We start from the raw sequence: 15,065 nt of genomic DNA on the forward strand, positions 1-15,065 counted from the left end.
ACCCGGAGTAAATCTGACATGTATTGGATTTGCATTCCAATAGGACCGTGATTTTGCGCGCAACCCAATGGTGGCTTGACACTGCAAAAAACATTGCGCTGGGAGATGAGAGCAGGAATGTTCCCGCTATATAATTCATGTTCGACTTTCGAGTAATGATGAATACATATAGGTTAATTTGCCAACTCCAAAGATATTCAAAGTAGAAAAGAGTGACAAAAGCAAATGTGATGCCCTGTTAGTGGCCCTTCAAGCCAGGTACCCAGAGGTGGACCCAGGGAAAAAGAGGAGTGGGGGCACCCGTGCATAGGAAAATCACAAAACATAAACCTCCAAACGTTAAGATATGTTATATATATAACGGTTTTCTTGAAAATTTACTTTCAATCTTGTGTTCATATGCTCCTGCCACCGGAAATAACATTTTAGAATGTAAAAAAACTAAACAAAATACTTGATAGCGCATCTTGATATTCTATGTGCCCTGTGTAAAAGGGATAAATAAGTACTTTATAAAGAGATTTACTTTAGCACAGAATTTTGCTTTTTTACACACTAAAAATGTCAAAAAAAAATTGTTAAATGAGCACATAGAACATCGATTACATTTAAAACTCATTTTAAAATAAGGAGCATATGTTCTGAGAGCTTAGCTATAAACTGAATTCTTCTAGACTAAAAGACTTAGATGTCATTGAAACACAAACAGTATAAGCTCGTCTTCTCTGCCGAATATTGAAACACAAACATTATAAGTTCTTCTACAAACTATGCTAGCAGAAGAAAGCTATCAAACAACAAGAATAGTACCAGATTGGCTTGCTGGATTGCATTGCATAAGAAATTCCAAAATCCTAGAACTTGGGTTAAAGGTCATATGCCGTTTAAATCTAAACCTATAAAATTTGATGTTTCATCACATGTAGTAGTAGAGAATTGTGTTTGATTTGACATGAAGAAGATCATAAGAGCCAGATTTTAAAAGACTATGAAAAACTGAAGATCCCTAATTGAATTATTCTGTTCATTCAATTGTGTTGAGTTGTAGGTAAATTTGGCGATGTGCCTTGCTGCAATATATCTCGATTCGGCAGGCCGGCGGCTGGGCGGTACACAACAGACTCGTGACTTTCGAAGGAGATAGTACTCGTCTAAATCAAAAAGTAAGGGGATCAGGAATTATGAACGAACGCAGAACTGATGCTCTTGATTTTGTAGGGAGCAGAGTAACCAAGCCCAAAGAATAATCCTATAAGAAGTCAAGCGGGCAGCACTTTTATTTATACCAGAGTTGAAGAAGTGAAAGGCACGTTGTGGCATGAGAGCTGAGAAACATTGGCTTGGCCATCTTGCTTTTCTTCCTGGGCTTTTACTTACAACGGGGATGAACTTGGCTGACTGGGGACCCAAGCACTGAGCTTACTGGGGGCCTTCCTTTGCTGGGGTTATCAATAGCGTGAACTAATATTGACGGGGGGGGCGGTGCCCCCACTCAGCTTAACGTTCGTCCGCCCCTGTCCTGGACTCGTGATCATGCGTGGTTCAGCCAAATATAGTGCCGGCAGCGGCCAGTTCAGCTTTGTCCGTTTTCATGTTTCTCTGGACTCGTGATTATGGGTGGTTCAGCCAAATATAGTGCCGGTAGCGAACAGTTCAGCTTTGTCAGTTTTCATGTATCCCCTGGCACGCGGTGGGTCCAAGAGAGTTAGTGGCGGACCCAGGTAAAAAGAGGAGCGGGGGCACCCGTGCATAGGAAAGTCACAAAACATAAACCTCCAAACGTTAAGATATGTTATATATATAACGGTTTTCTTGGAAATTTACTTTTAATCTTGAGTTCATATGCTCCTGCCACCGGAAATAACATTCTAAAATGTAAAAAAACTGAACAAAATATTTGCATGCACATCTTGATATTGTATGTGCCCTACTTTATAAAGAGATTTACTTTAGCACCGAATTTTTCTTTTTTACACACTAAAAATGTCAAAAAAAAAATTGTTAAATGACTATGGGAGCACATAGAACATCGATTACATTTAAAACTCAATTTGAAAATAAGGAGCATATGTTCTGAGAGCTTAGCTATAAACTGAATTCTTCTGGACTAAAAGACTTAGATGTCATTGAAACACAAACAGTATAAGCTCGTCTTCTCTGCCGAATATTGAAACACAAACAGTATAAGTCTTCTACAAACTATGCTAGCAGAAGAAAGCTATCAAACAACAAGAATAGTACCAGATTGGCTTGCCAGATTGCATTGCATAAGAAATTCCAAAATCCTAGAACTTGGGTTAAAGGTCATATGCCGTTTAAATCTAAACCTATAAAATTTGATGTTTCATCACATGTAGTAGTAGAGAATTGTGTTTGATTTGACATGAAGAAGATCATAAGAGCCAGATTTTAAAAGACTATGAAAAACTGAAGATCCCTAATTGAATTATTCCGTTCATTCAATTGTGTTTAGTTGTAGGTAAATTTGGCGATGTGCCTTGCTAAAATATATCTCGATTCGGCTGGCCGGCGGCTGGGCAGCACACAACAGACTCGTGACTTTCGAAGGAGACAATACTCGTCTAAATCTAAAATAAGGGGATCAGGAATCAGGAACGAACGCAGCACTGACGCTCTTTATTTTGTAGGGAGCAGAGTAACCAAGCCCAAAGAGTAATCCTATAAGAAGTCAAGCGGGCGGCGCTTTTATTTATACCAAAGTTGAAGAAGTGAAAGGCACGCTGTAGCATGAGAGCTGAGAAAAATTGGCTTGGCCATCTTGCTTTTCTTCCTGGGCTTTTACTTACAACTTACAACGGGGATGAGCTTGGCTGACTGGGGACCCAAGCACTGAGCTGACTGGGGGCCTTTCTTTGCGCTGGGGTTATCAATTGCGTGAAATAATATTGACGGGGGGGGGCGGTGCCCCCACTCAGTTTAACGTGTGTCCGCCCCTGTCCTGGACTCGTGATCATGTGTGGTTCAGCCAAATATAGTGCCGGCAATGGCCAGTTCAGCTTTGTCCGATTTCATGTTTCCTGGACTCGTGATTATGGGTGGTTCAGCCAAATATAGTGCCTGCAGCGGATAGTTCAGCTTTGTCCGTTTTCATGTATCCCCTGGCACGCGGTGGGTCCAAGAGAGTTAGTGGCGGACCCAGGGAAAAAGAGGAGTGGGGGCACCCGTGCATAGGAAAGTCACAAAACATAAACCTCCAAACGTTAAGATATGTTATATATATAACGGTTTTCTTGGAAATTTACTTTTAATCTTGTGTTCATATGCTCCTGCCACCGGAAATAGCATTTTAAAATGTAAAAAAACTAAACAAAATATTTGCATGCACATCTTGATATTCTATGTGCCCTGTGTAAAAGAGATAAATAAGTACTTTATAAAGAGATTTACTTTAGCACCGAATTTTGCTTTTTTACACACTAAAAATGTCAAAAAAAATTGTTAAATGACTATGGGAGCACATAGAACATCGATTACATTTAAAACTCATTTTAAAAATAAGGAGCATAAGCTCGTATTCTCTGCCAAATATTGAAACACAAACAGTATAAGTTCTTCTACAAACTATTCTAGCAGAAGAAAGCTATCAAACAACAAGAATAGTACCAGATTGGCTTGCCGGATTGCATTGCATAAGAAATTCCAAAATCCTAGAACTTGGGTTAAAGGTCATATGCCGTTTAAATCTAAACCTATAAAATTTGATGTTTCATCACATGTAGTAGTAGAGAATTGTGTTTGATTTGACATGAAGAAGATCATAACAGCCAGATTTTAAAAGACTATGAAAAACTGAAGATCCCTAATTGAATTATTCCGTTTATTCAGTTGTGTTGAGTTGTAGGTAAATTTGGTGATGTGCCTTGCTGCAATATATCTCGATTCGGCAGGCCGGCAGCTGGGCGGCACACAGCAGACTCGTGACTTTCGAAGGAGACGGTACTCGTCTAAATCTAAAAGTAAGGGGATCATGAATTATGAACGAACGTAGCACTGATGCTCTTGATTTTGTAGAGAGCAGAGCAACCAAGCCCAAAGAATAATCCTATAAGAGGTCAAGCGGGGGGCGCTTTTATTTATACCAGAGTTGAAGAAGTGAAAGGCACGCTGTAGCATGAGAGCTGAGAAAATTTGGCTTGGCCATCTTGCTTTTCTTCCTGGGCTTTTACTTACAATGGGGATGAGCTTGGATGACTGGGGGCCGAAGCACTGAGCTGACTGGGGGCTTTCCTTTGCTGGGGTAATCAATAGCGTGAACTAAAGTTGACTGGGGGCCGGTGCCCCCACTCAGCTTAACGTGCGTCTGCCCATGTCCTGGACTCGTGATCATGGGTGGTTCAGCCAAATATAGTGCCGACAACGGCCAGTTCAGCTTTGTCTGTTTTCATGTTTCCCTGGACTCGTGATCATGGGTGGTTCAGCCAAATATAGTGACGGCGACGGCCAGTTCTGCTTTGTCCGTTTTCATGTAGCCCCTGGCACGCGGTGGGTCCAAGAGAGAGCAGTGGCGGACCCAGGGAAAAAGAGGAGTGGGGGCACCCGTGCATAGGAAACACAAAACATAAACCTCCAAACGTTAAGATATGTTATATATATAACGGTTTTCTTGGAAATTTACTTTTAATCTTGTGTTCATATGCTCCTACCACCGGAAATAAAATTTTAAAATGTAAAAAAATTAAACAAAATATTTGCGTGCACATCTTGACATTCTATGTGCCCTGTGTAAAAGAGAGATAAATAAGTACTTTATAAAGAGATTTACTTTAGCACCGATTTTTTCTTTTTTACACACTAAAAATGTCAATTTTTTTTTGTTAAATGACTATGGGAGCACATAGAACATCGATTACATTTAAAACTCATTTTCAAAATAAGGAGCATATGTTCTGAGAGCTTAGCAATAAACTGAATTCTTCTAGACTAAAAGACTTAGATGTCACTGAAACATAAACAATATAAGCTCGTCTTCTCTGCCGAATATTGAAACACAAACAGTATAAATTCTTCTACAAACTATGCTAGCAGAAGAAAGCTATCAAACAACAAGAATAGTACCAGATTGGCTTGCCGGATTGCATTGCATAAGAAATTCCAAAATCCTAGAACTTGGGTTAAAGTGTTGGAATTTTTGGGCATTTGGCCTTTGGCCCATGGCCCATTATCAAATTCTGAAACTCACATGGCCCATTCCAAAAATCAGCGGCAGCACTAGTGGGGGCTAAAGTTTACTCCCACATTGCTAGTTCGGAAATGGTTGGAGTGGTTTATAAGGTGGGCTGTTCTAGCACTTGTATGTGAGTGACAACAAGAGAGCCCTCGCGCACTCCTCCTCCTCCTCCTTGCTTGTTCGTTCGTCGCATCGTGGGTTGTGGGATTGAGCCGAGCCGAGAGCCTATCTTTATTTTTGCCGTTTGGGAAATTATTTCGCATTAATTTTGAGTCATTAACGGACGCGTTACACAACCGTTTTTCCTTCCAGTTTTTCTGGATCGTGGATGGGCTGACTCGGACGTGGGCCGCGCCCCACGACCTTCTCGAACCGCACTACATAAGACCCTGCGCAACCATATCCGCCACTCCTAGACGCATACGCGACTACCTGTTTCCAGTTCACTGCGCCTCCGCCTTCGTCTTCCTCATCCCGTTCGTCGGCGTGCACCGACTGCCGGGACAGTAGGCCTCCGGAACCCTGCCTCTCGTGAACTTGTACGGGTGAGGGGCAATCAAGTTTTTGGGGAGCGCTCCGACGCGACTACTGCCATCACGACGTCGTCATCGGACGACGAGTTCCTCCACAACGAAAACTTCTTCCCGGACCTCAGCGACTTCTTCGGCAACCTCAACATGGGCGACAACGACGCTGCTGCGAAGTATGTGATCTTGTCATTTCTCTTTCAATTTCTGTTAGAGTTTCTTCTTCTAGTTTCTGTGGTAGATGCGATCGGTTTGTCTTGTTTAGATGTTATATGTTCATCTACCTTACTAGTCTACACGATTGGTTTATTTGTTATTTTCATAGTCATGATTTATCAATTACTTGTACGGAATATTTCATATGGATATTTGCTTATATATTCAACATAAAGGTCATATGCAGTTTAAATCTAAACCTATAAAATTTGATGTTTCATCACATGTAGTAGTAGAGAATTGTGTTTGATTTGACATGAAGAAGATCATAAGAGCCAGATTTTAAAAGACTATGAAAACCTGAAGATCCCTAATTGAATTATTCCATTCATTCAATTGTGTTGAGTTGTAGGTAAATTTGGCGATGTGCCTTGCTGCAATATATCTCGATTCGGTAGGCCGGCGGCTGGGCGGCACACAGCAGACTCGTGACATTCAAAGGAGACGGTACTCGTCTAAATCTAAAAGTAAGGGGATCAGGAATTATGAACGAACGCAGCACTGATGCTCTTGATTTTGTAGGGAGCAGAGTAACCAAGCCCAAAGAATAGTCCTATAAGAAGTCAAGGGTCTAAAGTGCATAAATGTCACACATTCTTATTTAAATTGTAACTTATTAAATACATGGAATATCATAAAACTAAATCCATTTACATTACGAATTATAGCTCAAACTATTTGAATCAAACTAACTATGAGTATTTTGAAACTCATATGATCATGCCTTGGTGAAATCAAACACCAACTATCCAAATTTGAGGAATAACCTTCAACCTTGACCTTTTGACCAATATTATAATATAAATCCAATCAAATATGATATAGTGACTCATCCACAATAATAAACCATCCACAATATATTTAGTAACAAATGCCACTTGGCTATCCAAAAATAAATCATATGAGAGGATAATGATCATGCCACATAGGATGAAAATATCTACATGACTTGCATTCCAAGTTATGCCACCTCATACTCAAAGGATTGCTATGGATGAGGGCATGACAACCAAGCACCTTACTCATCAAACAAAAACAAGAGTCACCCACCTATGTGTCATGATACTAGAGCTTGACCAAGCCTATAAAAGGAGACACACCCTTCATCCATTTGCTCATCTTGTAGCATGATACAAGGAAACAAACTGATAAGGGCTAAGCCCAAGGGTGTGCCCGATCTTCACGAATTTGGGGGGAATTCGTGGGGGAGGTGGAGGAACGCGATGAACACGAAGAACGCGGAGGGAAATCGTGGGATACAATGCACACACACACACAAATCAGTTTGTCTTCGTTGGCCTGAAACACCAACTCGATAGAAGTTGCAGGAAAAGACCTTTCGGTAGAAGTCCCGCAAAAAGATCGACGAATCGAAGATCCTATGAATCTAGAAGGGTGAAAATACCAAAATCGATAGAAGTGCAAGCAAAAGACCCAAAGGTAGAAGTGCAAGCAAAATACCAAGATTGGTAGAAGTCACCAAAGAGATACAATAGGATTCGATCGGAGCCTGGGTGGATACAAGATCTAAGATCTAGGTAGGGGTTCCCACAAGGGTCAAGAGCAAAGCTCAGGTTTAATTTCACATCAAGTCTAATCTCAGATCTGAGCCAACAAGGCTATTTATAGTGGTGGGGCGAAGGGGTAAGTTACACGCTGAAAAGTGCTGTTGTGCTGAAATTCGATAGGGCGGAAGTTCCGGTCGTCCTGGGCGGAAGTTCCGGTCACGGGCGGAAGTTCCGGTCTTGTGGGCCGGAAGTTCCGGTCGGGCCGGAAGTTCCGGCCAACTTCCGGCCTAGTTCCCAATTTCCTTGCAGTAACATCCAGGGGCGTTTTGGCGCAATTTCGGAACTAGGGCGGAACTTGGGCGGAAGTTCCGGTGGGCGGAAGTTCCGATCTCTCGGGGCGGAAGTTCCGGCTGGATTCTTTTCCCTGGGCGCTGGAAGGCATCTGGAAGGCATTTGGCCGGAAGTTCCGGTCCTGGGGGGCGGAAGTTCCGGCCTGGGCGCTGTAGCTCCATCTTCATCATTTCCAGCTCCCTCTCCATTGGCTTGGTCTCCATGGCTCGCGTCTTGGTCGATGTACCTGATTGAACATAGGGTATTTGCATGAAGTAGCACGGCATCCAAAGGGGTGTCAAATGCATAAGTAGAAAGGAGCGAATTCACCTCTTGGTGTAGGGCTTGGTGTCAACACCCGGATTGTTAAGTCCGAATGCCTATTATGGCATACATCGCAATCCCAGGAATATTGTTGTTGCGAGGCATAATAGTTAAGTATCACAGTCATCATTCATTACAAACCATAATGTCTTACAACTTGAATCACATGATCCATATTACACGAATAGTTGATCTATTGATCAACGAACAAACACCAGTTCATAGCGGAAGCGTAAAGATAAATGGACTCTCTAGTCCACAGGCCAACGCTTGACGTCGGAAACTCCTAGTTGTGGTAGACGTCCTGCTGGTCGTCATCCTCGTACTGCTGCTCGGCTTCATAGTCTGGCCATTTGAATAGCCAGGGACAAAGCCGTGAGTACTTTCAAGTACTCGCAAACTAATACTAATGTAAGTACTAACATTGCTATTGAGAGTGTTCTAAGCTCTAAGGTTATTTGCATAAAGCCAATTTTAGTTTAGAAACATTTTAGTAAACAACTCCTCATGTACTAACTCACTCAGGTGGGAACATTAGTGTCATTCCCACAACTCTGTTGTGATTCCAAAAACAAAGTCACCGTTCAAGTTCAAAAAGATATAAATTCTGATGACGGAAACAGTATGGCCTTTCCAACTGTCCATGACCGCGGACGCGGCTATTCGAATAGGTTTACACTCTGCAGAGGTTGCACACTTGTGCCACAACATTTGATTACATCCGTCAAGGATAAACCCCGAATAATCGTAACTCAATACGCGGATCATCAACCGTTAACCTTTCACTTACACACCCTAGTATAGGCACCTCTCCCCATGAGCTTGGCCTCCCGGTGATAACCAACTGTCATCCCGGGAACTGCACAGGGCTTGGCCGTACAATTCACCTCAATTCACGTCATTTCACTTTCAACGGAGGCAGCCTCGGCATAACCTCTATGACGCTTGTTCAGAGGGAACCCATACTAAGACACATAAATTTCCAGCTAAGCCTTACCCATAATCAGGTATTGTGGGGGTACTCAAAAATTGGAATGGTATCGCATCCAACTCAATCATCAGTTTTTAGCCATTTCACCAAGTCAAATTCATGTCATATTCACCTTCAAAATCTTTCAATGGAAATTACTCATCATTCCAAGGGTTTCACCAACATCATTTCACAAACACATGTTCCCCTCTAGAGTAGTCAATTTTAATTTAGCACTAGCATCTAAGTGTGAGGGGTGCTAAGTAACTTGCTTTGCTTCTAGGCTAAGTTTGATACTCTTGTACTAATCCAATACTAACCAAGTGAATCATGAATCAAAAAGTAATTTGATAAAACAAAAGTAAATAAAGCTTGTAAGGTAAAACTGGGAAGTAGGATCATGAACATAAAGTAATTGGGGTAATGCCTTGCTCATGGTGAGCTTTGCACTTTGCAAGAGTATTATCTTGCCTTGGTTGGGGAATTGGTCAAAGTGGTCTTCTTCTCCTTGGAAGTAGACCTCCTCCTCCTCTTGGTACTCCTCGGTACTAGCGTCTAAAATACGAATACGGGGTACACAATCATCAGACCAAACTTATTTACTAAACTAAGCACACACATGATTCACACAACTTAAACTAGCATCACACATTACTATTAAGTTGGCGGATGTGTTTTTCTTATTTAAGAAGAATAATTTCCTCTCATACTAACTTAGGTGTTACTTTTAATTTCTTAGAGAAATAATTTACTCTCATTATCTTATTAAGATTTAATTTCTCTCATGAATAATATATGACCTAGGTTGACCAAAGTCAACCTCTTCATACTTATCATTTAAGAAAATGATTTAAATGAGGTGTGGCACCTCATACCATTTAAATCCTAACATAGTAAAGATTTAACATCATCAACAATTCATATGATACCTAAATGACCAGAGTCTCTACCTCATTTTGAATTGGTGGTGTTAAGAATTAAATGAGAGAAACACTCCCATAAGATTTCTTAATAGTTTTGGACAATATCTTTGACTAGAAATAGCCATAAAGTCCTTTAATTAAACTAGGCCATAATCATTCAAAGTAAGCATGGCATATTTTCGCAGAAACAATTAGTACAAGTGTAATGTGAATTATAGGAGTTGGAATCAACTCAAAAGCATTTTTGGTTGATTTTTAAGAATTATTCTAAGGCAGAAAAGTCACTTCCTTGTTTATTTTCCTACTTTAATTCTATAATAGATCTAGGGTTCAATCCAGTGGCATTGTGTAGACAAAATCCTAAGATTTCCAAATATATAAAATTTGTAAAATTTGGCCGAGTAGATTTGTCCCTATTAAATTTCAAAGTTAACATCAGATTGCATATTTCATCTATTTTGGATTTTTGAATTTGAAACGTGGGCTGGCGGGAAATAAACGGGCTGTGCCAAGCGAGAGGGAAATGGGCCGGCCCAGCTTCGCAGCAGGCCAGCTGACAAGGTGGGGACCACCTGTCTGTGGGCTGAGATGAGCGAAACGGTACGGGGAGTAATAGCCGCGCGATTAGAACGCGATCGCACGGTCGAGGGAGGGCTTCGTCTCCGGCGAGAGGTGGACTTACTGGCGGCGGAGGTAGGGGGTCGGAGCGGCCGTCGGAGCTCCGGCGATCGTCGGAGTGGTGCGCCGCGACGTTGGAGTGGATGAGGAAGCTCCATGTAGCAGTGGCGTCGTCAGGGGCAGCCTCCTTCTCCGGCGAGCTCCGTGTACTGGCGGCGGCGATGATCTTGCGATTGGGGCAGTGGTGTGGCTAATCGAGCAAATTGAGAGGTCGAGGAGAGGCTGGGATATGAGAGGAAGTGATAGGCGTGCTCAATTCGAGAGGAGGAGTCCTCCTTTTATAGCAGAGGGAGGTGGCCGTGGAGCGGAGCTAGGGTCGCCGGCGTCGTCGTCGGTCCAGGGCTGCGAAGGGGCAAGGAGTGGGCGCGTCTGGTTGCTGCTGTACTTGCGAAGATGATGCGCTTGATCGTGGCGCAGAAGGGGCTCTGTAGAGATGGTGCGCTTGATGGGAGTGCTCAGTACCGCGGTGGGTGATCGTCGTCGTGGTCGTCGACTGCGGCGTTCCCGCGGGCAAGTGGCCGTGTCTAGGCGCTTCAGGGTGGTGTCGTGCATCGACTGGCGCTGAGAGAGAGGGCTGAGGTGATGCGAGGGCGCGGGGGTCGTCACGCTCTGGCGCGTCCAGAGTTGGCACCATGCGCGCTCTGGCGAGGGCATGGGCGTGTCTGGGCGCGTCGGGGCACGCTGTGTTCTGCCCGTTGTGAGTGTTTCTCCAGTCGTGGCTTGGTCTGGCATGCTCAGGTGAGTGAGAGGAAGAGAAGGGACATGGTGGAGCAGGCCAGAGGTGACCAGAGATGGTGATGGCATGAGAGTGGCATGACATGCCACGGCATGGATGCAATGGGTCAAGGTGAGCCATCTCCAGTGCTTGGCAGGTGAGGGAAGTGATGCAGGGAGGTGGGAGGGTGCTCCAGAACATCAGAGAGGCTAAGGCTTGGACTTGGTCTCCTCACATTTTCAGGGCACAAATAGATACCCTGCCTAAAAGGTGTTTGATGAATTGCCCGCAAGAAAAATATTTTTGAATTTTGCAAATCTTTTTTCTGGGTTGTAATCATATATTAAGAGAAGTATTTTGGTGGTGGTGGTGATCAAAATGGAGTTGAATTGCAAAATCACATTTTGCATATGATCTTGTATTTGATTCAAAGTCTCCACTTGGCTTGCTTCTAATTTGAATTTGAGACAGAGTTTGGGTTTGTGGTTTTGAGCAAAGTTGTTCTCCTTGATGGTGTCTTGGATGAGGTGCAAAGAGTTGGCCAAGTGTAGAAGAGAAAAGTAAAAAACCAGGGGCTCAAAGTGGGTATCATGCTGAAATTATCACATATGACCATAATCACATGTGAGCACAAATTTGATTCAAATTTGATTTGAATTGAGTTTGATTGTTTCCAAAAGTGTTAATAAGTGTTTAGTATCCAATTACAACCAATGGTGCAAACCAAAATGGTCTAGGTTAAGGTTTTGCAAAAATGGCATAGGCCATATGTGTGTGTTGAAGTGATTTTTATAATTTCTTTTCTATTTTCTTTTTCTTTGTCTTTGGATGATCAAGAGATCATAGTTAGGGTTTTAGAGTAAGTTAAACACACAAGCAATCATCATGGCAAGTGCACACTCAAATAATTAATAAGGTGAGCTATATGCATAGTCCTATATGATGAGAAAAAGTTTTTGTTGGCTCTAATTTTTGGATTCTTGGAAACTCTCTCTTGCTTCTTTTATTGAAAACTTGGGATGTTACATGATGTCTACGTTCCCCCTCCTTTCCTGTAGACAGTGTTGGGCCTCCAAGAGTAGAGGTTTGTAGAACAGCAGCAAGTTTCCCTTAAGTGGATACCCAAGGTTTATCGAACTCGGGGAGGAAGAGGTCAAAGATATCCCTCTCATGCAACCCCTGCAACCACAAAGCAAGAAGTCTCTTGTGTCCCCAACACACCTAATAGGTGCACTAGTTCGGAGAAGAGATAGTGAAATACTGGTGGTATAAATAAGTATGAGCAGTAGCAACGGTGCCAGAAAAATGCTTGGCGTGTAGTTGATGGTGGTGGTATTGCAGCAGTAGTAACGCAGTAAACCAGTAAACAAGCAGTAGTAACTCAGCGGGAGTAACGCGATAGTAGTAAACAAGCAGTAGTAACTCAGCGGTATTTAGGAACAAGGCCTAGGGATTACACTTTCACTAGTGGACACTCTCAACATCGATCACATAACAGAATAGATAAATGCATACTCTACACTTTTGTTGGATGATGAACACATTGCGTAGGATTACACGAACCCTCAATGCCGGAGTTAACAAGCTCCACAATAATGCTCATGTTTAAGTAACCTTTAGTGTAAGATAGATCAACGCTACTAAACCAAGTACTAGCATAGCATGCACACTTGTCACCTTCATGCATATGTAGGAGGAATAGATCACATCAATATTATCATAGCAATAGTTAACTCCATAATCTACAAGAGATCATGATCATAGCATAAACCAAGTACTAACACGGTGCACGCACTTGTCACCTTTGCACACATGCGGGAGGAATAAACTACTTTAATAACAAATCACTAGAGTAGCACATAGATAGTAGTGATACAAACATCAGATGAATCTCAATCATGTAGGGCAGCTCATGAGATCATTGTATTGAAGTACATGGAGAGAGATTAACCACATAGCTACCGGTACAGCCCCGAGCCTCGATGGAGAACTACTCCCTCCTCATGGGAGCAGCAGCGGTGATGAAGATGGCGGTGGAGATGGCAGCGGTGTCGATGGAGAAGCCTTCCGGGGGCACTTCCCCGCTCCGGCAGGGTGCCGGAACAGAGATCCTGTCCCCCAGATCTTGGCTTCGCGATGGCGGCGGCTCCGGCAGGTTTCTGTGGGTTTCGTCAATTGGTATCGGGTTTTCTGATCCAGGGGCTTTATATAGGCGAAGAGGCGGCGCAGGAGGGCTGACAGGGGGCCACACCATAGGGCGGCGCGGCCCCCCTCGGCCGCGCCGGCCCTAGGGTTTGGTGGCCCTGTGGCCCCCTCTCGGTCCTTCCCGGGTGTTCGGATGCTTCCGATGAAAATAGGAACTTTGGCGTTGATTTCGTCCGATTCCGAGAATATTTCGTTACTAGGATTTCGAAACCAAAAACAGCGAGAAAACGGAAGCTGGCACTTCGGCATCTTGTTAATAGGTTAGTTCCGGAAAATGCACGAATATGACATAAAGTGTGCATAAAACATGTAGATAACATCAATAATGTGGCATGGAACACAAGAAATTATCGATACGTTGGAGACGTATCGGCATCCCCAAGCTTAGTTCTGCTCGTCCGAGCGAGTAAAACGATAACAAAGATAATTTCTGGAGTGACATGCCATCATAATCTTGATCATACTATTTGTAAAGCATATGTAGTGAGTGCAGCGATCAAAACAATGTGTATGACATGAGTAAACAAGTGAATCATATAGCAAAGACTTTTCATGAATAGCACTTCAAGACAAGCATCAATAAGTCTTGCATAAGAGTTAACTCATAAAGCAATAATTCAAAGTAAAAGCATTGAAGCAACACAAAAGAAGATGAAGTTTCAGCGGTTGCTTTCAACTTATAACATATATATCTCTTGGATAATTGTCAATGCAAAGCAATATAACAAATGCAATATGCAAATATGTAAGAATCAATGCACAGTTCACACAAGTGTTTGCTTCTTGAGATGGAGAGAAATAGGTGAACTGACTCAACATAAAAGTAAAAAGAATGGTCCTTCAAAGAGGAAAGCATCGATTGCTATATTTGTGCTAGAGCTTTGATTTTGAAAACATAAAGAGAGCATAAAAATAAAGTTTGGAGAGGTGTATGTTGTTGTCAACGAATGGTAGCGGGTACTCTAACCCCCTTGCCAGACAAACCTTCAAAGAGCGGCTCCCATTTTATTTTATTTTTGGATGGCACTCCTTCCAACCTTTCTTTCACAAACCATGGCTAACCGAATCCTCGGGTGCCTGCCAACAATCTCATACCATGAAGGAGTACCTTTTTATTTTAGTTTTATTATGATGACACTCCTCCCAACCTTTGCTTACACAAGCCATGGCTAACCGAATCCTTCGGGTGCCGTCCAACAATCACATACCATGGAGGAGTGTCTATTTTTAGTTTGTTAATTTGGGACTGGGAATCCCATTGCCAGCTCTTTTTGCAAAATTATTGGATAAGCGGATGAAGCCACTAGTCCATTGGTGAAAGTTGCCCAACAAGATTGAAAGATAAACACCACATACTTCCTCATGAGCTATAAAACATTGACACAAATAAGAGGTAATAAATTTTGAATTGTTTAAAGGTAGCACTCAAGCAATTTACTTTGGAATGGCGGAGAAATACCATGTAGTAGGTAGGTATGGTG

The sequence above is a fragment of the Lolium rigidum genome, unplaced genomic scaffold, assembly GCF_022539505.1.
Source record: "Lolium rigidum isolate FL_2022 unplaced genomic scaffold, APGP_CSIRO_Lrig_0.1 contig_13612_1, whole genome shotgun sequence".
Taxonomy (NCBI): domain Eukaryota; kingdom Viridiplantae; phylum Streptophyta; class Magnoliopsida; order Poales; family Poaceae; genus Lolium; species Lolium rigidum.